The sequence below is a fragment of the Agelaius phoeniceus genome, chromosome 10 (genome assembly GCF_051311805.1).
Source record: "Agelaius phoeniceus isolate bAgePho1 chromosome 10, bAgePho1.hap1, whole genome shotgun sequence".
In the NCBI taxonomy this organism is placed as follows: Eukaryota; Metazoa; Chordata; class Aves; order Passeriformes; family Icteridae; genus Agelaius; species Agelaius phoeniceus.
The window spans coordinates 21,795,304-21,818,083 of record NC_135274.1 but is presented as its reverse complement, the minus strand read 5'-3'; the positions used below and the strand labels follow the sequence as shown (position 1 = coordinate 21,818,083).

The following is a 22,780-nucleotide window of genomic DNA, read 5'->3' as shown; positions in this document are numbered from 1 at the left end:
GGACCAAGGGCGGGCGGGACATCGGGCTCCTCACCGCGACCGTGCGGGCGAGGAGGAACCCGGCTGTCAGCGCGGAGGAGAGCTCGGTCAGCTCCGTGCGTGTTTTTTTTTTTTTTCCTAAAAGTAACTGGGAACTCGGGGAAATGAGTGGATCCGGGGCTGCTCCTGCGGGGGCTCCGTGCTGGAGCTGGTTTGCGGCAGGACAGGTAAATGCGGCGTGCGGACCGTCCCGCACAGCCCGGGAGCTCCCGCTCTCTCTCCATCCCTGGTTCCCACTGCCCGCGGGAGCCGCTCCGTGTTCTGCTCTTTGCTTTCTGTTCGCCCGGAAACGGGACACGAGGGTGGTGTCACTCGCTTGAGTTTAGAAACTGAGCGATGTGTTTACTAAATATTGAAACGGACTCCCCAAAGCACAGTGAGCTGTGTCACGGGTTGAAAACTCTGTGCAAGCCGTGAGCGCAGTCGGGAGGATGGCGGGACGCGCTCCCCTCGGGGTTCGGGGGCTGCTCAGGGTACCAGAAACGCAGGCGGGGAATTTCGCAACTTTCCGTCTAGGACAACATTGTCACTGTCGCCCTTCTGTGTGATCCTCGGTGTCTTGGTTTCTGCATCCATGCAGAGCTCCTTGACTTCGGCAGGTGTTCGTCTCCTGTAACTGAGATGGCCTCAAAATTGTAATTAAAATATACTCCGTAACAAGCGTGGAGTTGACACTTGCAAAACAGCACTGAGGCATCTCGCTGACTTCAGCTGAAACTTGCGAAATTGTTGCTGAGTCATCAGGACAGAAATATTCGGGGAAGAAATAAAGAATTTAGATTTTTAACCCTGATATGAACGGCCTGTTTCATGTTGGCTTATTTATTACTTGGTACATATTTCTTGCATTTACAGGCAAATTTATTTGTGCAGTGGTTAGCATATGGAAAGCATTAGATGACTGAAACTGTATCGATGCCAGTCCTGTATATCAAGCAATAACTGTATGTATTTTTAGAATTTTAATCTAAAGAGCTCTTGTATGAGTCCCAGTACATCCATAACACAGCATTTATCTCTGCTATCATCGAAATACTAAAGAGTGTCTCCTGAATTTTGGTCATGGATCACATTCCTAGTAGATGTCTTAACTGTATGATAATCTACCATAAAGTTAATCACCTGAAACAAGCCAAAGAGTGATCTTTTGTAGCTTATCTTTAGCAGGTTTTTTTTTTTTTTTTTCTGCTGGAGTTTTTTAATTAAAACCCTAGAGCTACACACACGATATTTTCTTTAAAAAATTATCCCCAGAAACACACTTTTTTCCAAGTTTCATCAGTTATTTCTTGGTTTTAGTGTCTATCTAAACTTTGCAGAGTTGTTTTTTCACATCCCTTAAAATTATGAGAGTTTTACATTGCTGAAAATGTTGGCTGCAACAGGTCACATTGTTCTATAACGAAGCAATACTTCTGTATGTGATAATGGAAAACTGGGGGTTTTCTTGCATTGAAGAGTTGGGTCCAGGTTGTTTATCTGAAGCAGAAAATAAGGTTTAAATGGGAAGAAAGTCAGAATTGTCTAACTTAATAGAAAGACGCTCACATGCATGTCACAAGCTGCAGTTTTTTGGTAGCAGCTCCCATAGTCATGCTGGATCATATGACTTCCCGCTCTGTTAATCCTCATAGCTGAAGTCTTTGCCTGTCACTGCTGTGGTACATACCTGCATTAGTCTTTCCCCCTTTTTAAATAACCTCAGGGTATGAATACAAACCAGACAAAAATAGACCTTCAAAGTGCTTTATCTCCCCCTTAATAAACAGATTTATTTCAGAACTTCTTTGTGATTCACATGTAATCCTCCAGGGAACGTGTGCTGTAGATCTTCATTATGGCAATCTGTCAAATAGACATTTCTAAATCCTCAGATTTTTTCAGTGGCTCTGGATCTTCTACTCTAAACTTAATTTTGTTGGCAAGGCCAGCATTCCTGCAGTATAGAATTGCCTAAACTCTGCTTGGGACGTGTTATGCTTTCTCGTTTTGTTTGGTTTCATTTTCTTCTTTTCCAACCCTCTCCTCCCCTGTGATGTTTGCTTTGGTGTTTAGACACATGCATTATAAATACATTTATAAATGAGTTCATTAGGAGCATGCCATGTAATATGAGGACATCACTGATAGATGGCTCTAAATTAAAACTGAGTAGGACTGGGATCCTGTTTGGCATTTTTGTGCAGATCATACTTTGGTTTGTAATTAATCTAGCTATGAAATAGGCCTTGTCTATAGCTGTGGGATCCAGAAGAGATACTAATGTGGAAGTTGCTTCCAGTAAGTAAGTCAGTGTTCTGACTGGGAAAGGAGTGTCTAGCCAGGTGAGGTTCAGTCTCTTCTCCCGAGTAACAAGCAAAAGGACAAGAGGAAACTGCTTATGCCTGGGGGGGTTTAGATTGGATGTTGGAAAAAAAAATTCTTCACAGAAGAAGGCTGTTGAGCACTGGAACAATCTGCTCAGGAGAGTGGAGGAGTTCTCATCCCTGGAGGAATTTAAAAGATCTGTAAATGTGACAACGTTCAGTGCTGGGCTTGACAGTGCTGGGTTAATGGTTGGACTCGATGTTCTTAGAGGCCTTTTCCAGCCTAGGAAGTTCTGTGATTCTGTCATCAGTTGAAAACAAAGCATTGTGTTCTCAAAGACTTGGCACCATGTTCATCACAGCACTCTGTTCCTCAGGCATGCATCTCTTGGGTCTGCCAGTGTGCCTGGTTAATGCTGCTGTGCAGGGAAGCAGCAAAGGTCACTGTTCATCCTCCAGTACCTGTACAGTTTCAAAAAAATAATAATCAAGTGCACCTGTCACAGCCCAGGCTGAGTGCAGAAGAGCAGTTGTTTTCTCTCTGCCATCTTCTTGCCATGGGAGCTGTTGGTCAGTTGGGATCTAGCAGGGAAAAAAATACCAAGACTGCATATCTGAAAACATAGTCAAGAAGGAGGCAAATGAAGGTTCACCAGCACTGCTTCTTCTGCTTTCTTGTACAAATGTGTTTATAGTTCTTTGTGGATATCTGAGACACAAAATAGGTACAGGAACTGAATAAAAATGTGAATATGCTGTTATTTATTACTGATCTGTTCCTTGTGTCGAAAATTGATGATACAACACTATTGACGTGGGTTGTTAACCTCAGTAAGCCTTGAGTTTGAATTCAGGCTGGTTAACTCTCTACACTACTAAGTACATATTTTATCCAGAGCCAAAGGATTCTGCAGCCACGCAGTTGTTTTGGGCTTTCTGCTTGAAAATCAGAGGGATGTGTCTCCCAAACATGTGTAGGGAGGGGGATATATGCAGTGGTCGTCTGGGAATTTGAATTGGTAGAATTGTTGGGTCTGTTCTTTAGTTTTCTCTGGATTGCTTGTTTTAGCTTCTCAGTTAACTGTTTTCCATGTAAATAGAGATTAATTTGAGAGAACTTGTGGAAAAGCTCCAGTGTGACCCAATTTCTATATGACTGGGTGGGAAATGTACTGTGTCTTTGTATTTGGCAATAGTGAGATCATGCCAAGAATCTTCTGTCAAGTTTGGGTGTTCATACTTCAAGCAGGATAAGAGTCAAAGAGACTTCAGAGAAGAACTCTAAGAATGAATAAGGGCTGAAAATAGCTCCTGAGGGAGAAATTCTAAGAGCTCAATATGTTAAATATTATCAAAGAGAAAGGAGGGGAGGGACTTGATTGCAATGTTCAGGTGTGTGCCTTGTGAACTGAAATTCTGTGATGAAGCAGAAAATGATGGGATATCAAGATCCTGTGGCTAAAATATGAGCCAGACACATTTGCAGTAGAAATAAGAATTACATCTTCAGCAAGAGGGTAATTTATTGCACATAGTAGTAGGATATTCATCAAAGGAAAATTTTAATTCAAACACTGTATTATTCCTTTAAGATGTACCTAAGTAAAACTTAATTGAGGGCATGTGTCCATGTGCTATACAAGTCACAGCAGATGATCAAAGTATTTTTTCCTGTATCTAAACACTGGCATCTACATAAAAAGACAATCATAAAATATGCTTAGCCCAGGAGACTGTTGAAATTAGAACAGAACTGATGGATAACTGAAGACTTTTAGATGTCTAAAATGCCTGGAAATGATGAATCACAGAATAGTTAGAGTTGGGAGAGATGTCTGGAAATCCTGTAGTCCAACCCCCAAAACAAAGAATTCTTAAACAAGAATTTGTTTTAACTGTACTGAAGGTTGAAAATTTGGGATGGTGAGTAATTCTTCAGCAATGCAAAGATGTTATTACACTCAATTTCTGCATTAGGAGGTCTTGGCCATTTAAAATACTAAATTAATGCGCCAGTTGCTAAGATTCCTTACAGGTTTTCATGAAAGTACTGCGGAAATTAAGGTGGTTGAAGTTCAGAATCTGAAAGAAAGGTGAAATTAAAAAAAAACAAAACAAAAATCCTGCTGTCATTGAGTAAGTTTCATAGAAGAGAACACTTGGGCTGCTATAGAAAGCTGCTGAATACAACAGGGTGGTAACAGAACATACTGTGTGTGTGTGGGAATTATTGGAGGGTTTGCAAGGAGGGATTTGTAGATCCTGCAGAGATTTGGGGGAAATCTGTGTTATAATGCATTATCTCCTGCAGTGAAGAGCCAGCAGGAATGTTCTGAGGTTTTTCCTGTGCTCAGTTTTACATGCCTTCAGCAGTCAGTGCTTTCAGGTCTCAGGCTTAGTGGAATTGTAGGCAGCTGTGCTGGTTTTGCTGGGGATAGAGTTAATTTTCTTCCTGGTAGCTGGAACAGGGCTGTGCTCTGCATTTGTGCTGGAAATGGTGTTGATAATAACGGGATGTTTTGGTTAGCTCTGAGCAGTGCTTGCACAAAGCCAAGGCCTTTTCTGCTCCTCACCCCACCAGTGAGGGGGCTGGGGATGCACAAGGAGTTGGAAGGGTCAGAGTTGGGATAGCTGATCCCAGTGACCCTGGGAATATGCCAGACTATGTGGGGTGGTGCTCAGCATAAAGCAGGGAAGCAGAAAAAGGGGACATCTGGGGTGATGGCACTTATTTTCCCAAGTCATTTTTAGCTGTGATGGATCCAGGCCTTTCTGGAGTTGTCTGCACATCTGCCTGCCCATGGGAAGTGGGGAACAAATGCCATGTTTGGTTTTGCTTTCATGCACAGCTTTTACTTCACCTGTTAAACTGGCTTTATCTCAGCCCATGGCTTTTCTCACTTTTCTGATTTTTCTTCCTCTTCTCTCGGTGGGGGAGTGGCTGTGTGGGGCTGGGTTGGATCCCCTCGCAGGGGGTTAAACTGTGACAGCAGCATGGGGAGAAATAAAAGAATGGAACATCAAAATAGCAAACCCTCCCTTTGACACAGTTTGACAGGATGAGCAGAAGTCAAGCTGCAGCACAAGTCATTTAAGATATGCCTGTCTTGTATAAACTCTTCAGCTTTATGGAGAACACGTCAGGAATCAGCCTTCAATATGATGAGAGATCATCAAAATAAATGGAAAGGGCCAAGCTAAGAGCACATCACTCAGTGAAACCAGTCTTTTTTTCTTAAATCCCAGAGGATACTGAAGCAATGACCAGGGGATTGATTAGGGAGCAGGGTTTGGTGAACCAAATCATGTATATGATGAGGACCAGCTGGTTATAAAACTGCAGCAAATTACAGCAGGAAAAGTCTGCAGCTGGAAGGATTTTTGAATGTCTGAAGGTGATTGTGCTTCTTGTCTCAAGGGATTATGTGCAAGTATCCAGAAAGTTTCATGATACGTGCTGAAGAGAGAGCTGGATATTTGTTGTATTGCTCAATGTAAGTGTTGGAAAAAGCTGAAAAAGTGGAGGTTTTGGGGCTCAGTCCACAGATTTAAGCCACTTACTTTGATTGCACACTTCCTTACAAATGTTGAACAGCTTAGAAACAGCTGGATGATGGATGGTTCTGAAGGCTGCAATTACAGAAAAACCTGCAGCAGTGAGTGTGCAAGACAGAGATGTTTGACCACATGTTGTTTTTCTCCTTACTAATAGCAGAAACTAATTCATAGGTGAATTCATACTTTCCTTCAGGACTGTTTTTAGTTATTATTCCTTCTAGGCATTTATTTTTATGTTCCAAGTAGTTTTATAAAACAAGTTCTGCGTTTATTTTCTATTTCTGTTCATGTTAGAGATTACCTAAATTTGTTTCAAGCTTTGTCTTTGCAATGGTAGTAAAAATTTAACTTTCATAAAACATAAGATATTTTTTTCCTTTGTGCACTGACTTATGCTGTTAATATGTGTGATATAAGGTGTCATGGGCCAAGTTTGTGGTTTAAAAAGATTAACTTTAGTAAAATTGTAATGTAGAGTGATGGGTGAGAAATTTTTTAAAAAAGGTAATTATTTGCAGAAAACAATGTGTATACTGACAATTTCCAAGGAGACTTGGGTGTATTTATCTGCCCATTATAGTTCTTATTTTACAGATGAATATGCTAAGTGCTATTCAGAATTATTTGGCCATATGTTCCTGTTTTTATGGAACTTCATTTTGTGGGCTCTTTATATAAATAAAGTTTTCTCTTCATGATGGAATATACTAAGAGGTAGAGAAAAGAATATTATTTCAAATGTTATACCTTTTGCAGAAGAGCAGATGGTGTTTGTATGTGGGGCTTCGAGGAAGTTTTACATTTTGAAACTACATTTTGAAGCTTTATTCCAGATTGTCTAAAAGAAATGTGGTTTTAGCTCCTGTGGAGCATCCCAGGTTGTGTCACAGCTGATGTCAGTGTGCTCTAAAGCCAGCAGAGATGTGGAGTTACACTGACCCTTTGTCACTGTGTTTGTATAATGTGGATTGTTCCCAAGTGCAGGCAAGAGTTGCTTGCCTAGAGTTTATTTTGTGCAGTACTTTGGCAAGAGTGGTCCTGAGCGAGGTGACACTGAATGATCTTGAGTTTCTGTATTTTTATTTGTGCCTTTTAAGACTTGACTCTTCCAGTTCTCAAATTTCCAGCTTTGGAAGCTGTTGGGGAACAGTCCCCTGGTGACACCACTAAGCTCCTTCAGCACCTTTGGGCAGCTCACTACCACCACCACAGCTGGTTCTCTGCCGTCAATTTGATGCCTCATCGGCACTAAATGTGATCCAAAATCCCCTGGGGAAAAAACAGTAGGCAGATGATGAATTTTTCTATTTGTCTTTTAATATGAAATTTGAAATCCACTGGTCATGCCAATCGTGAGAAAAAATGAACTTGTTAGTAAAGTCTCACAGGAACTTTTAGGTGGGTGCTGCAGGCTGCATTGACACGTTAAATTATTAAACATGACTTTTTACAAATGTGTTCCAAGAAATTTACATCTGTGAATCACAAACATCATGCTGGGTGAGACTAAAGGCAGGGATTTATGTTGTTTTCCTGTCCACATGAGTTAATTGTTTTTCATTATCCCCTTGCTTAGTTGTTGGGGGTTTTTATGACAATATTTGGGCACGTTAAGAAGTGTATTTTCCTCGTGGTTATTTGCTCCAAATAACTTTGTTTTAGTACTATTTTGGTAGGAACAAATCCGTATGGGCTCTGGCACAGAAATCATGTCTTGTGTGAATATTTGAAATGTAATCAGAGAGCAGCAAAAAATACTGAACTGCTCTAGATACACACCTTGTATCTACAGCAAATAAAGCATTATGTTGGGAGCTTAGAGAATTTTGTAATCTTCCTGTTGACACTGCAGTTGTTGTGGGAGCCACTGCAGAGCATCTGCTGCCTGAAGGAGCCCCCTGTGAGGAGGAAACTGAAACCTTGGGGTCACCTGTGTACAAAAATGGAATTTACTGTGCCTCTGGCTCCAGCCTCTGTCTGAGGCTGAGCTATGGAAGCCTAATAAAATAGTAGTGGATTTACTCATTTAGAGGACTCTGACAATAGCTGTGGACGAAAGCAATGGCTTGATCAGGCTGTTGCTTCCTTTAACTATTAAAGGAACTTGTGCCCTCATCCCCATTCTGTGAGAGAGCCACTGCAGCCATGCATTAAGGGGGAAAAACTTCAAGTTTTGATTAGACAGGGAGGATAGTTACATGATGAAAGAAACATCCCTCCAGAATTTTTATTTCAGTAGTGAGAAGTTGCATTACTGCATATTTCTACTGTATCAACTGAGAATAAAGCCTATTCAGTATTATTTATGTGAGTGCTTCCACAAGAGGGGCTGGGATACTCAAAACCTGGTCTTTTTTCAGACCAAAGTGTTGGCCCAGAGATGATGTGTGAGCATGTGCTCAGCATGCTGAGCCTCTCTGAGCTGCAGATAAGTATGCAGAAGTTTCCAGTGTTCTCCTGGGGTGGAATGAGAACAAATGCAAAGATATTTTTAAGTCAAATTGAATTCTTGTTTTCCTACCAGCTAATCACATGCATTAGGTGCTTGATGAGTTTCTGCTGTCTGAAAAACAGATACAACATGGGCAAATATGTCTGGCACAAGCCAGATGGTTTGATTTTTGTCTTCATGGAAGGAGTAGGAAAAAATACATGTAGTGAGCAGAGAGGCTGTGGAGAATATGGTGCTTCCAGGGAAAAATAAAAATTACTTCTCTATCCTGATCAATTACTAGCCTATGCAGTTTTAATAAAGAGCTTTTCTTGATTGCCAAGTTGTGGTTTCTTTTCACTTGCTTCATCCACCTACTTGTAATGCTTTGAAAATGACTATTTTGGGACGTGTTCTCTTGCTTTCATCCTTAGTCAAAAAAGGATTTTTTCCCTCATGTTTCCTAACAGCTGTTTTTCATAAGTGTGTGTGTGGATAAATACTAATTTCCCCTGTGGTCTAGCTGGCTTTTCTGCACAGTTAATACTCCACCACAGCAAAAAGTGATTCTGTATCCACACTTCATTCTTGGTGTGTTTTGTATGCCAGCAATTAAGCGTAGATTTTGAAGTTGAGTGGGTGATTAACTCTGAAAGTGTAAATTCACTAACTTTGCATGTGTGTTTTACATGGGTTTCACTGTCTAACCAGTTCTTGAGAGCGCTTCAGTTTTTCTAGAGCAAAACATGTCTGCTCTGCAGGAGAAAAAAAAAAACTAAAATAGATGTCAAGTATTTTTAAAAATTTATTAATGTGAATATTCAAAGATCCAGCAGTTCAGAACCAGAAAGTCCCAGGAACAAAAATATTTTGCAATACATGTTCCAAGGTAGGATACTTCTATGGCACAGGTGTGGAGTTTTAGCTTTGTTTGTTTGGGTTTTTTGATACAGTTATTGTTTTGCTTTTACTTTTTGTTTGTAAAATGAAGCATCTGTTGCTTTATTCTTTTGAGCAATGTCAAGATGGTTCTTGCAAATAAGAATTGCTGATGTACTTTTGAACAGGGGACTGAAATGAAATACATGTTTTCATATATGTAGCAGTTATACACTGATGTACAGAGACAATAAAGAGTTTATTTATATATGTACAATCTTGATCAGCTAGGCTTGTGGCCTCTGAGTTTGTAAATAGTTTCCAGAAAGGCTGTAGAGAATATTTATAGGAATTTTTCTGAGTGCCTATTCTAAGAGGGATCTGAGGTGTATTAATGGAAGTGTGCATTTCTTGGGAAATAGCAAGTTTGAAGAATTATGGAACTGTTATTTCAAGTTATGTGCCAGTAACCTGAGACAGTCTCCCTTTTGAAAAAAGTTCTGGTTTTCTCTTACCCACTCCAGGATTGAAATGTGTTTGTTTTCTGGCTGCTGATGGATCGGGGCTTGCTGGAGTTGTGTGTGTCAGAGCAGAGGCACTGACAGCCCCTGGAAGGGTGGGGAGAAACTCTCTGGTGTTCTCCAGCCTTCCTTCCAGTAAAAGACTTGTGTTCCAATACTTGAAAGGAATGGAAAAAACATCAGTAAATATCAAATTATAGTTGAATTGTTGCTACTTCCTAAGGCAGAATTTTTTTGTTTGCTGTATTTTGCTCATCCAAGCATGGATGAGAAACTTGTGAGAAGTGGGTTTTTGAAAAAAAGTACTGATGTATAAGGACTACTTTCTGCTCTTTGTTTTTCTTATTTGTTTTTTTTTTCCTTATAGAAAAAAATATCTTTCTAGATCTAGATTTTTCTAATCTCTTAAGTGGCAAAGCCTAAGTAATTTTTTCCTTTTTCTAGCAGATACTCTGTGTGATTCAGTTTTGAAGTAAAATTCTTTCTATGTTTAATGGAGACATTTCTTTTTCTGTATTTTGGTTGAAAGGAGTTAAGTAATGACCCTTCCTAGAAAGATGAGATAGAAGTGTTACCAAAAAAAGAAAAAAAAATTCTTGACCTTTAGCGTGTATTTTTTTTAAGTATTGGTTCAAAAGTCTGAATATCCCTGATGTCCTGAGAAGGCATAAAAGTGTCAGTGTAAGAAATATATCAAAGTAATTTGGTTTTTCAGGATTGAAATGAATGTGATTTAAAGGGAAACTGTCGAGGTACTTAGATCTTAAACTACTTCTGTGGGAATTTGATTTTTATTCTGTTAGAAGCTAGCATTTACACTGTTGGTTCTAGAATAAATTAACTAAAAGCTGTAGAGAAACTTCAAAGATTATTATTACAGTGCTCTGTAGGGAATATTAATCCATTTATTGTTTATCTCTTGCCTTGGAGGAATTCCTTGTAGAAACTTTTACTCAATTATCTTGTACAATGTGCAGTGTTCTTACCTGCTATGTGAATGTGCTTCTGTTGAAATGATTGACTGCTGGCTGACACAAAGTTGTACTGGTTTGTGAGGAAAAGTGGCATGGCAAAAGAAGAGAATTTTCTTTGAAACTGTGTAGAGGAAATTGCCTTGCAGTGATATGAGATGTGCCTCACAAACTGCTTTAAAATGCACACTGACCCTTTTTCTGATATTGAGTGGGAACTTGGGTAGATATTTCTCAAATAAAAAGCAATCTGGAAATGGATTAAACCTGAATAATTATTCACTGATGGAAATCTAGATATAGGAGCTTCCTGGGGACATTCTATATGCACCCAGAAGTTCCTGAATGTACAGAAGCTAATATAAATATTACCTCAGTCTTTCCTGGTAATCTTTTTCTCAATCTAGGCTTTGCTTAAAACCTAATTTCTGATAGTCTATAGGCACTGACTATAACATGCAGGCCAGTGTGTGATTTCTGTTTCAGAGCATTTTTTTAACCCTGGCATACTAATCAGATTCTGCAGAGCTCTCTGCTGTATTTTGTTAGTTATTGCAGCAGGTTAAAAATTAAAAGGAAGGGCCCATGAAAACTAATTTAATCAAGAGTACTTTGTGCAGAGTCAGTACTGAGTGTGGTTTATCAGGGCTTTGTAATAAGAACGCCACTATGAAGTAAAGAGGGATTGATTCAGTGTTTATCTGAGATTCTGTTAAGATGAGAGAATTCTACATCTTTTCCAGAGGACATTTTTGAAGACTCGTGGTATTTGTGTTTTTTATATTCTTACTTGGCTGGGTGAGGTGGACTGGACAGCAGGTTAGACTTGAACAAAATAAATATACACAGGCTAAAGTATGCAAAATTTTGCAATCAGTGTAATGAAGCTAAACTGTTGGGGAGTTGTATGGGTTTTTTTTTTTCTGAGATTGGTTTTGCCTTCATGAACTCTATATTAATATTGGATTTTTTTTTAAATACCCTACTACTAAAATACATGCTGAAATTGTTTTCATTAATAGCTTAGTGTCTTTCTGGGCAATATTTATTCCTCATCCTCAGCCACTAACTTTTGTTTCTTTAATTTAGGCTTCTTCTGACATTGTTTTAAGCTCCGTTTTCCAAGGGTGGGGATGTGTGGGTGTATTAGGAAAAATAAAAGACTTTACCTGAGCTTGTACTGATCCAAAAGGCACTGAGGTATCTGAGGTGCTTGGCTTTTGTAGTGATTGCTTTAATCAAGCTAATTTGGGGACAATGAAATTTAGATCTCTGGATTTACAGGTGACTTACCCAGTGCTTAAGTCAGGGCTCCTGCTCAGCAAAGCATTAATATTGGCGATTATATGCTTTCTTCTGCTAATTCAACAAATTAATGAAGAATGTTTGCTGAAATCTCACAGACTTCACTTCCTTGTGAGGAGATAATTACTTTTTGTTATGAATAAAGATCTGCAGTCGCTGGCAAGCTCAGGTGACTGTAAATGCTACACAAATGGCTGGAAAAAAAAAAATCTGGAATAGTCAGGCTTGTCCATTGAGTGCTGGGCTGACTTTGCCTGGCTGAAGGTCAAGAGCTGATGGGAGCAGCCCCAGTTCTCACATGTGCAGGGCCCCTTCCACAAATTCCTTGTGCATTTAGGGTGACCTGAGAGCTGTATTTGGATCCTTACGGTGGGACTGCCACACCGATGGGACAGCACAAAACTTGTGTTGTCCTGCATCAGCAGACATCAAAGAAATCTTTTTATTTAATAGTAAAAGATGCTCTGAGGAGGAGAAAGTGGGTTCTTTGTCTTGTTGGACAGATAGAAAATCATATGCAGAATAGATTGTTGTACAATAATGAGTACCTAAGAAAAGTCTTGAGTTATTCAAGCATGTTGCCACAGGGCACAGCTGGGGTGGGATATGGTTAAAAAAAAATCCAGCAAAGGAAGCTGGAACACATTTATATTGCATTCTTTGCTTCCAGAGTAGCTTTCTTTATTGGATTCCTTATGTATAAGTAACAAAGATTCATGAATAGTTTATTTGAATTTGATTTTTTCCTGATCTATGCATGAGTTTATTAGCTTTAGGCAGGTGCATAAAGATTCAAGGCTGTTTTTTGCTAAAATTCAGCTCCTAGTACTACATCAAATTTTGTTTCCTTTTTAACTAGCAGAGGTTGTCAGAGTGCTGTAGCTGCTTACAACTGTAATTCATGTCTGTTCCAGATGTGTCAGCTGTCGGACTTCAGTGGACCTGAGGTCAGACTTGATGAAAATCTGGTAGTTTTTAAGAGAATTAATCTGGTGGAAAGAAATACATGGAAAGACCTGAGCATTTTGCAGTGTTATGTTGAGAAATTCAGTCTTGACTAATGCAACTCAATTGTGTCCTTTTTTGTTTTGTGTTGTCCCTCCATCACATGATATGCTTTGACTGGCACAAGTGGTCACTAACAGAGCTAAATTAGTGTTAATCAGCTTATGGAACAAGTCCAGTTGTGAGAGGTGAACAAAAAAAATGTAAAACCCAAGCCCCAAATAACCCTGCTTAAAAAAACTTACAATAGCATCTTTATATATTACTGAAATGTATATTCTCCAACCTAGGTCCAAGTTGATTGAGAAAAAATATTTTATTAGGGTCAGAATTTCATCTGAGTGGATGTTCTGTAGCTCTGCCAACTGTGTATGGTGAGGCCAGCATTGCACCTCCATGAAGTGAGGCAGGCTGGGTGCTGCACAGCTGAATTCCTTACCTGCTGCAGCTTCCCAGGAGGCTGCTGGGTGCCCTGGGGATGGGGTTCCCTGGGTTCTCTGCTGATTTCATGGTGTTGCTGGATGTGTTAATGGAGCAGCAGATGTTAAAAGCAACTTTCCATGGGTTGTAAGCCAGGAATCACATAACTAGGAGCTCTGTCAAAGCCTGGAATAGGCTCTTGGGGAGCTCCTGAACATTATTTGTTGTTCTCTGGACTGTGAGGCTGCTGGTAATGCAGTCTTGAGCTGAAGGGAAATTGTCTCACTTGAAGAATGGAAGTTTTTTTTTTTGTTATTTGGGGTTTGTTTTTTAATTATTGTTTTGTTGTTTTATTGTTAATTTTTACTTAAGTATTTTCTGTTCACAAGGAAAATGTCTAGAATGTGAATATCTGAACAGAAGTGGGAATGAGCTTTGATTTTGAAGACTTGGTCACTATTAAAATACAGCCACTGTTCCCCTGTGTGGCCTTGTCCAATGCTACTTTTCTTTCCTGTGCTTTCAGTTCCCTGCCTATAAAATGAGGGATGTTATGCTGTCTTTCTAATGATGTTTCAGAAAATGCAATAAGAAGCAGTGAATTAGATCTGAGTTAATAGTTTTATATAGTCATAAGATTTTAGAAACCTTACTGTGTCACTCTAGATATCAGCCAAAATTTTCATCTCTTTGACTGAATGATGAAGCTTATTTTCAATGGCAGTCTTGCCATGTATTTCACTCTTGACACAGTTGCTAGGATAATAAATACTTGAAAAGTTAAAAAAGAGAAAGGCAAAATAAATAAATGTGAGCTTGTTTCTGTCTGCACTCAGGTCAGTGATTGCTTCTTTGTACTGAATATGCATGGTTTGAGTAGGAAGGCTAAAAATGGATAATTAGGAAGGCAATGGCGCGTTTTGTCCGACTGTTTTAATACCTTTTGGGCTGTATCCAGTAGTAAAAACCTGATATTGTTTCCAGCTTTGTTTGAACTGTGGTTTCTGGTGGATGATGATGCCCTGTGTGGTGACTGATGCTTCTGGTGTGCAGCCTTTAATGTGTTCTTCACCTTCCTCTCGCCGTTCCCTTCCCGCACAAACTCTGACTGGGAGAATAGTGATAGAAAAACCCTTCCTGATAATGAGGAAAGTGCTGCAGATATTCACAGCGTGTCATGTACAATTCCTGGATCAGAGTTGCTGGGGGGACAGGTATTTTTAGTCAGAGGATTGTCACAAATGGATCTTCTGGCAGGAGGATGCGTTTGGTTCCCCACCAAAGGCAGAACACCTTAATAGCGCATTTTTGGATCTGTTTATTTTCAGTCAGATATTTGTGTTCTGGACATTTTCCTTGTGAACAGAGGCTCTTTGGAGTGAAAAAGGAAACAAAAAAAACCCCTAAGAAATAGGAAGTGTTGTTCCAGGATGATCACTGGGAGGAGCTGTTCATTACAGTTTTTATGCATTAAATCAGTGGCAAGGAAATTAAGAGAGAGTGGGAAGGTGATGTGGAGGCAAAGAAACTTAGTCATGAGTGGGGAATGCTCTTAGTAGAAAGGGATCAGTAGTTTAAAAAAAAAATAAATTAAAGGAGCAGTGACCTCAAGAGAAAATACCAATTCACTAAAGTTTTGAACTTCTCTTGTATATTAACAGTTAAAGCAGAAGTGAGGTTGGGCCACATCATTCCTGTTGGGAATGCACTGAGCAGGTAGCACTTGGTCCAGCTGGCACTGGAGAGCCCATGAACTGTTCCTGCCATTGGAATACTGAGAGGATCCTTGTCAGTAATCCTGTTACAGAGGTAACCCACCTCACAGAGACAATCTGTGTTTGAATCCTGATATGATTGAGTGAAAGGGGAAAAATCTTTGTAAAAATTCTCCACCACTATCTCCATAATCTCTACTTGAGTGAGCATCAGCCAAGTGAGAAAATGAAAAATTATAACCTGCCAAGCATCACTGGCAGACTGAAATGAAAAAATTGCAAGTTAATAACAGTGATGCCTCCAAAAAATTTGCTGGCCAATTTAACATTGCTTTATCCAAGGTCACATCTTGCAACTGATTATTTTTAGCAATTTGCAGATGAGGATTTTCTACCTTTATTATGGGAAGTGAAGATCTGGGAAACATCAAGTACAATTTTAAAATTCAAAGTTATCAATCTCTTCATATCAAAAGTAAGTCATGTTCCCTGTTTGTTTGCTTAAGACTGGGCACAGAAATTTTTTCTACTGTAATGAAATGGGACATTTATGCTATACTCTGTGACAGTGATGAAGTCAGCATGTCATGAAAACTCACAGTGGAGTGAGGTTGGTGAAAGAATTGAAAGCAGGAAAAATTAGAACTTGCCTGAGTTTGTTCTGGAGCATTCTTGGTAATGTTTATGTGATAATTTTTACATAATAGTGGTAAAACAGATTATGTTGCCTGTTTTTGAGGTTAAAGGATTGTGAACCTATTGCAGGCAAGTACACAAGACTTAATTAATATAAGCTGTGTCCTGTGAAATGACCAAGGCACCTTAGTGGAGTCTAAGGTGTGAAAACCATTAATGAACTGGAGCAGCATTTAATTTCCTCCAGTACAATCTCCACAATCATTTTAATATTACAGGGTAAACCTTGGTACAACATTTGCAGAGCATTGTCACACTGTCCCTTATTTAAAATAGACCATTGTTCAACAGCTGCAATGGATCATTGGTGTGTGGAGACTCCTGCCCTAGGCCTGCAGTGCACGGGGAAACCCTCTGTTGTTTTCATGTGGTTCTGTGGTCCTTTTAATGAAGGATATGCAACATCCTGATATGCTGAGTGTACACAGCAGTTCTAGGGAGATTCTGTGGTCTGGTGCTTCAGAAGTCTTGGCTGTGGGTAATTGTCAGCCACTCAGTGGTTGCAGTGCAGACAACATTGCAGCACTTCTGGCTGGCATGGAAAGTGAAGGGCATTGCTTGTTAGAAGATTGATGAACCATTCTCTTAGTGACTGCCCTGGATTTTAACCAAAAAGGTCTTACCTGTCATTAAAATAATAAAATTACTTGGGCAGCTCCACTCTAGAACTTTGTTCCCGTGTGAGCTGTGTTAGCTGGAGCTGTTCTGTGTTGAGAGAGGATAAACGTGAAACAGATGCCACTGGAGTTTGTTACTGATCTCCATGGTCAGAAGCCTGGGTGAAGCCTCAGCCTCCAGAGCCAAGTTTGCAGAGCACATGCTCAGTAGAAACAGGAGCTGATTTCCCAGCTCTCTGTGGAAGTTCCCTGTTAGATCACTCATGTCCTGCCAGCCTTCTGAGATCTGACAGGATCGCAGCTTGAACTGTTTAATTTTTCTTGCTCTCATGCGATGCATCACAGTGAGTTAGCTCCATAGCCCTAATCTAAAGCTTACTGCAATGAAGCTGGGAATGTAGCCATCAATACTTATTTCAGTAAGCCAAGCAAAATGAAATATTTTTTTGACAACTTCTGTCCATTTCATTATCTCCTTTTTAATCACAAAACTGTCTCATACAGTTTTCGTACTTCCTTAAACTTTGTAGCCTGTCTGCTTTCATATACATCAGGCAGATGCCAGCATCTCTCTCCTCTCCCAAACAAGGTTCCATCCATGCATTAGGTTAATCTGTTGAATTCCTGCAGCAGAAGGAAGCTAATTCTTTCCTGATGTGTCCAGCCACCTCTGGATTTAGGAACAAAAATTTCAGGGAGTAGAAGACTTCAAACATGATGTTTTATTGCCTTGCCTTTTTTTTTTTTCCTCCTTCAAATGTAATCTTGTTTAAGGATATTTGTAATGCAAGCAAAATTGAGAAGCTTTAGTATTGCCATTCTTTAGCATCACTCAGTCATGCTAGATTCTGACAGGGAGTGCTCTGTCCCAGACCAGCCAGAGCTGCAGTTCCTGCATTATGCTCACGTTCAAAGTGGGATTTCCTCACTGAACTCTGTGATATTTCCCCACTTATATTAAGACTACTTTCTGTTTCTGCACAAAAGTGTGTGTGTGTAATCTCTGTAAGTATACCTGCCCTTTCCACCATTTTTAGAGCAATAGAGTGGAGATTAAACTGAGTTTTTTCTGTAAAACACTCAGTTTTCTAGGGTAATAGTTTTCTTTTAATGTTGCAGACATTGAGAGAAACAAATAGGTAAGAAGAAAAAAAAAAACCAAAGAGAAGATAAACACAGCTAGGCATGAGTTTTTCTTCACACCCTCTGGGACAGAAGTGGATGAATTGTCTCTTTATTTACAGCAAGCAGCAGTGTTGGTTTAGATGCTCTGTTCTACATCTGCTCCCCAGGAGTTAAATGTCAGGGCACAACTTTCTTTGTACTTACACACAACCAGCTCTAGGGATGCATGGCCCTCTGGATGGAGGAGAGACATCCATTGTGACATGCAGTTGTAAAATTGCAGTTCTTTGCTGGCTAAGAGGGGTGCAGCAAGCTGTTCTCAAAACCAGGCCATTTTTCCTTGCTCTTGTGAAAAGCTAGAGCTTGACTCTCTCATTTTTGCTTTTCAGGAAGCTTAATGCTTTTGGGCTGTCTCCAGCCAAATGCTGATAATAGGCTCTATAAGGGACCTTCTATGCAGTGATTCTTTCAGCAAAGAAATTGCACATAGCAAAGGTGGAACTGACCAAGAGAAAGGTAATGTTAAAGCAAGCTTTTAGACTTCTTAAAGAGCTAGTCAGAGTAGATTAAGGCCACTTGAACACACATTAACTATTTAAAATAGAATGGCTAAGCTGCACTTTTTTCCTGCAAAAATCCTCTAGAATATTGTTCATCTATTGCTGAACACTTATTTTAAAGTCTTTCTGTGGCAGGTATTTATATATGAGGCTTGACTTGTGATTGTGTGAGAAGTGAAAATTGTTCATTTCAATTGACCTTCCTGACCTTAAAGGAAATGTAGAGACTTGCAGACCACTGCATTTTGTTTTGTTCTGAAAACATTTTAAGGTAATGCACCTTATTTTCATACTTTTAAAAGTATTTTTCCAGTGGGCCTGTTTCTTTCAGATGCTGACAGTGAAATGATGGCAGAGTTTTAAAATAGATACCCCCTTTGAAGCTTGTGTGCTGATTATTAAAGCATGTGGAAAGGAGTTCTCTGACCCATTACAAAATAATTCTTTTGCCAACACAGAGCATAATGCATTCTGATGCCACTCATAATTGCAATGCTTCCAGAGTAATTACCCTGGTAGTTCATTTCTGTATTGTTGGAATTCATATTTGTGTGTTATGTTTAATTGAAATCTGCATGCTTTGATGTGTACACGTGTAGAAATACTCATTGGGTTTACCTGACAGCAAATGTGTGTTTACTTGGCAGGTAAGCAAACATCTGGGTGTCTTACAGACAAATGCATTTTTATCTCACCCCTGTGTGTTGAACTACATCCCTGTGCAGCTGCATTTTCCCAAGTTACTGCCAGCCCATGTAGTGGTGGATACTGGATGCTCAGGTGTTTATCCAACATATCAGTTTGCAGAGTTTGGAATTGTGCCAGAAACCAGTTCATGGTCAGATTTTGGCCTCTGCCCTCAGATTCATTTGCTGATGTTGCCTCTCCTTAGTTACATGTTACCTGTTTGTACCAGCTGAGGTTCTTGCAGAGAAAAAAGAAATGAGTCTCCTAATTTTGAAGTTTTGCCACTCCTCGCTGAAGTATGGTGGAACTTTCTCTTTCTTTTGGCAAAGAGATGCTTGAATTTTTTTTGTTTTTAACTGAAAGCACCCGGTTATGAAGTGCTAAAGCCTGAAGAAGGAAAGACATCTCTGGACAGGATGAAGAATGAAGATAATGTGGTGATGCTTTGACACAGAATGGGAAGGCAGATTCGGGAGTAGAAATAAATAAATAAAACTAAATAAATAAAACTGACAAAAAAGTTCAAACAGAGATGTCTGTGTGGGTGTGATTTGCCTGTGTTAAAGTTAGGCTTGTAAGGTAAAACTAAAATAAACACAGCTTTCCCTGTAATTGACTTGGGTATTCTAAAAAGTCTTTTTAATAGAGTTCATATTGTATTTAGGGTTCAATTACCCCAATAAAAATAATTCCTCCGTGTGCTTTCTGGATATGAAGTTTAATCAGACTGTCTTGGAAAGAAGCCTGGGACTAACATGAGCATTTCCTTGATGTGATGTCTGCACATTTTCACAAGAGGAGTAAAGGTCATTCCCCTGTTGGATGGGAAAGAGCTTCCTAAAGCATGTTGGCAATGCTAGATTTTTCTGCATTTTCTTTACGGTGGTGATGTCAGGAAGGTTAAATTTAAATTCACAGCTAAAAATAGTACCTGCAGTGTAAAACAATTGCTACATTAGCAGTTATTCAGTGATTGTGAGTCAAAATAGGGCTGGTTGTCGAGGAATTCTTAGTGGAAATTAGTGTTATCATCTGACCTTATTTTTTTTTAATCTTCTAAAAGCTTTCTGCTTTACAGCTCTTCTAATGGTATAAAGGAGTGAAGGTTTCCTTGTGTGAGCAGATCTGAGGACTGGAGTGAAACTGCAGCTTGTACATCTGGTGGGTGGACACTGGATAGGAGCTCTTTTGGTTATTACCAAAATTCTGAACCAGGCAATCATCCAAACCTGTTCATGTCCATCTTTTTAGGGTGTAAATATTTTAAAGGCAGTGTTTCTTACAGCAGTGCATTCTGGGGGCTTTTTTTTTGTGTTCAGGATAAAAATGCATGTGACCTTGGTTTAGGAAAAGTACAAGAACAAATTCCTTTGAATAAAAGCACATCTGAAAAGTTAAACAAAAAAATCCTTTTCTACAGATTAAGCCTGGTGCTTCTCTCCTCCCTTTTAAGCATTTAAACACACTCTTTACATGATGCTTAAGCTTTTAAGTCAAAGTTATGAGGTGCTTTAGCCCGGCTTGAGCCTGAGAACAAGACCCAAACCAGGACAATAACAAAATGACACAAAGATTACAAAGATTGACTCCACCGTGCTTGCTGGATGAAGTGAAAACTGCTGAAATATAATTCCTATATCCTGGGATTTCACTGCCTGCTGGAACTAATCTCATTAACTTAAAACCACCTGAGGCTTAAGAGACATATACACTGCTGTGAGAAATTATATTTATCTCATCCTAGGGGGAAATCCTTTCCCTCCCCCGGCTTACCTTACTTTTGACTTTGTCATTCGTGAATTACCAGGTCATTTCTCCCCCATGGGAAAGTCGTCATAGCTCACAGCTATGCAATTACTGTATCTGAAGTTCACTGCTGTATGAATGCTGAGATCACTGTTTGAGGGTTTTCTTCTTAAATAATTTCCTAGAGAAAACAAAGACTGGAAAAATAATAGGTTAGCAGTTTACTTAAATAAAGTTCCTCCAGAGGTACAGGAAAAGATTCCAAAACTAAAAACACAAGTATAAGGCAAAGAGGTTACTGAAAGCATTCAGGTGTTTATTGCCTTTGTAAACCAAACACTGAGTTTTCTTTAACCATTAAAGTTTAAGAGATTGGTGGCCTCTGATAAGTGGTAATTTGATGCAGAAATTTCCAATGAGACATTGCAGTTAGAAATCCCATGAGTGTTTCCAGGGAGAGTTCTGGAGTTGAGTGGTTGATTGCTGCACTCCAGTTTGGATTGAGAATAGATCCCAAGTCTGCATTCACTGTTAAATCCAGCCAGTAGGAATACTCTGTTTGACATGGGAGGATTTTGGATAAGGCCTTTAACTGATAATCTTGTTGGACTTTGCAGCAAGGCAAAATGACCTTGTTCAAGTGTCTTTCAGTGTATGTCTACTTCTGAAAAAAAATGAATAAATCAATTTCGGGTTATCCATTAAACAGCTCTAATATAAGTGATATTAAGGAGAAAAAAAGCAATGTAAAGACAGTGAGTCTGAAAACCAAATCCTGAAGGCCTGATCTCCGAGATGGATTGCAGAAAGCCTTTTGAAGAGGAAGCTTCATTTGGAGAGCTTGGCCCTTGGGTGCTGCTCCCAGAAGGGAGCCTTGGAGTAGGGAGTGTGTGCTGTGGAAGTTACTGTCAGTGACATGGAGGTGCCAGCTTCTGCGACTAAGAGAAATGACCACTGAGCCCAACTGCATGTCATTTTTGTAAAACCCAGCTCAAAAGGTGATTTGTGGATTTGAATCATGGGTCTGTCAAAGTTCACTGTTTGTTTACAATGGTTTATTGGCCCTAAGTGGCCATTTCCCAACCAGCCATTTGAATTGTTCTGTGTTGATAATGTGTGTATAGGGACAACAATAGATGCGGTTGCAATTGCAGACCAATTACAGTAATTAAAAATGATAATATAAGCCTCTGTTTCTTTTTCATCTGCATGGGATGAAAGTAATCTGGTCTGTTAATGGGAATGCCCCATTAATCCTCTGTTAATGCCCTATATTTAAGGACCTACAATGAAGTGTGTATGAGCAAGTAGTGAAGTGCATTAATGTCTCTGGATTAGGAGGCCTTGTAATTATGGTGCTAATTATGTGTTGTTGTGATCTTGTCTAGATGTAGGTGAATTTGGTCAAGTGTTTTTGTTTAATTTTGTGGAGTAATGAATAAATCAGTGAGGTTACACATGGCTGTTGCTATTGTGTTAAGAATAGAGTCTGTAGGGGTGAATGGTTGCTGAACTCTAGTGTACATTCCCTTTTCAGTCCTGCATAAATGAGTGTAGCATATTCCAGTTTATTTAGTGATGGACAGGCCGCTAGCTCTCAAAATAGCTAAGGAATAGGAACCTGACACCTTGAATGATTTATGTGTTTTCTTTGTAAGCTTGTTTCTGTTTTGTAACCTTTAAAATGTGAGTTTTATGAGCGATATCATTAAAATTTATACTCCCTCTAGTATGTGATGTTAGTCATTATTGCTCTGCTGTGCCTCCAGATCACCTGTCTGAATTACAAAGCAACCTTCCTTGGAGCTAAATAATAATTTTTTTTCCAAATGTGTGCTGACTTCATTATTTTTCATTGGTACTCCCTTACCAGAGCAGAGGCCAGAATCTGGCCTTTCCTGCTTTCCATTCAACTGGGAAAGGTTACTAGGAGTAACTGTATATTTTTAGGAATGAAATATGAGGGGTCGTTTAACTTAAGAGATCTGATATCAATCAGAAGAAACTTCCAGAGAATTTGAAGTGTACTCTATTTTCTCTTAGGTAACTGAGATTGATATGCTTGGGAGGTGATTTAATGTTGTGCTGGGCTTTGTTACGCTAATTTAAAAGAGTTTCAGCAAAGAGTGAATCTCAGAGGGAGAAAATGCTGGTACTGAAAGTGAATCACAGTCCTTGATTCCATCAATTGAGACTCTT

At 39.5% G+C, this 22,780-nt stretch overlaps 1 protein-coding gene across 2 annotated transcripts in view; it reads left to right on the top strand.

The window, feature by feature from the left end:
• Positions 1–22,780, top strand: part of NAALADL2 (N-acetylated alpha-linked acidic dipeptidase like 2) — a 405,646-nt gene that overhangs the window by 247 nt on the left and 382,619 nt on the right. The window lies entirely within an intron of this gene.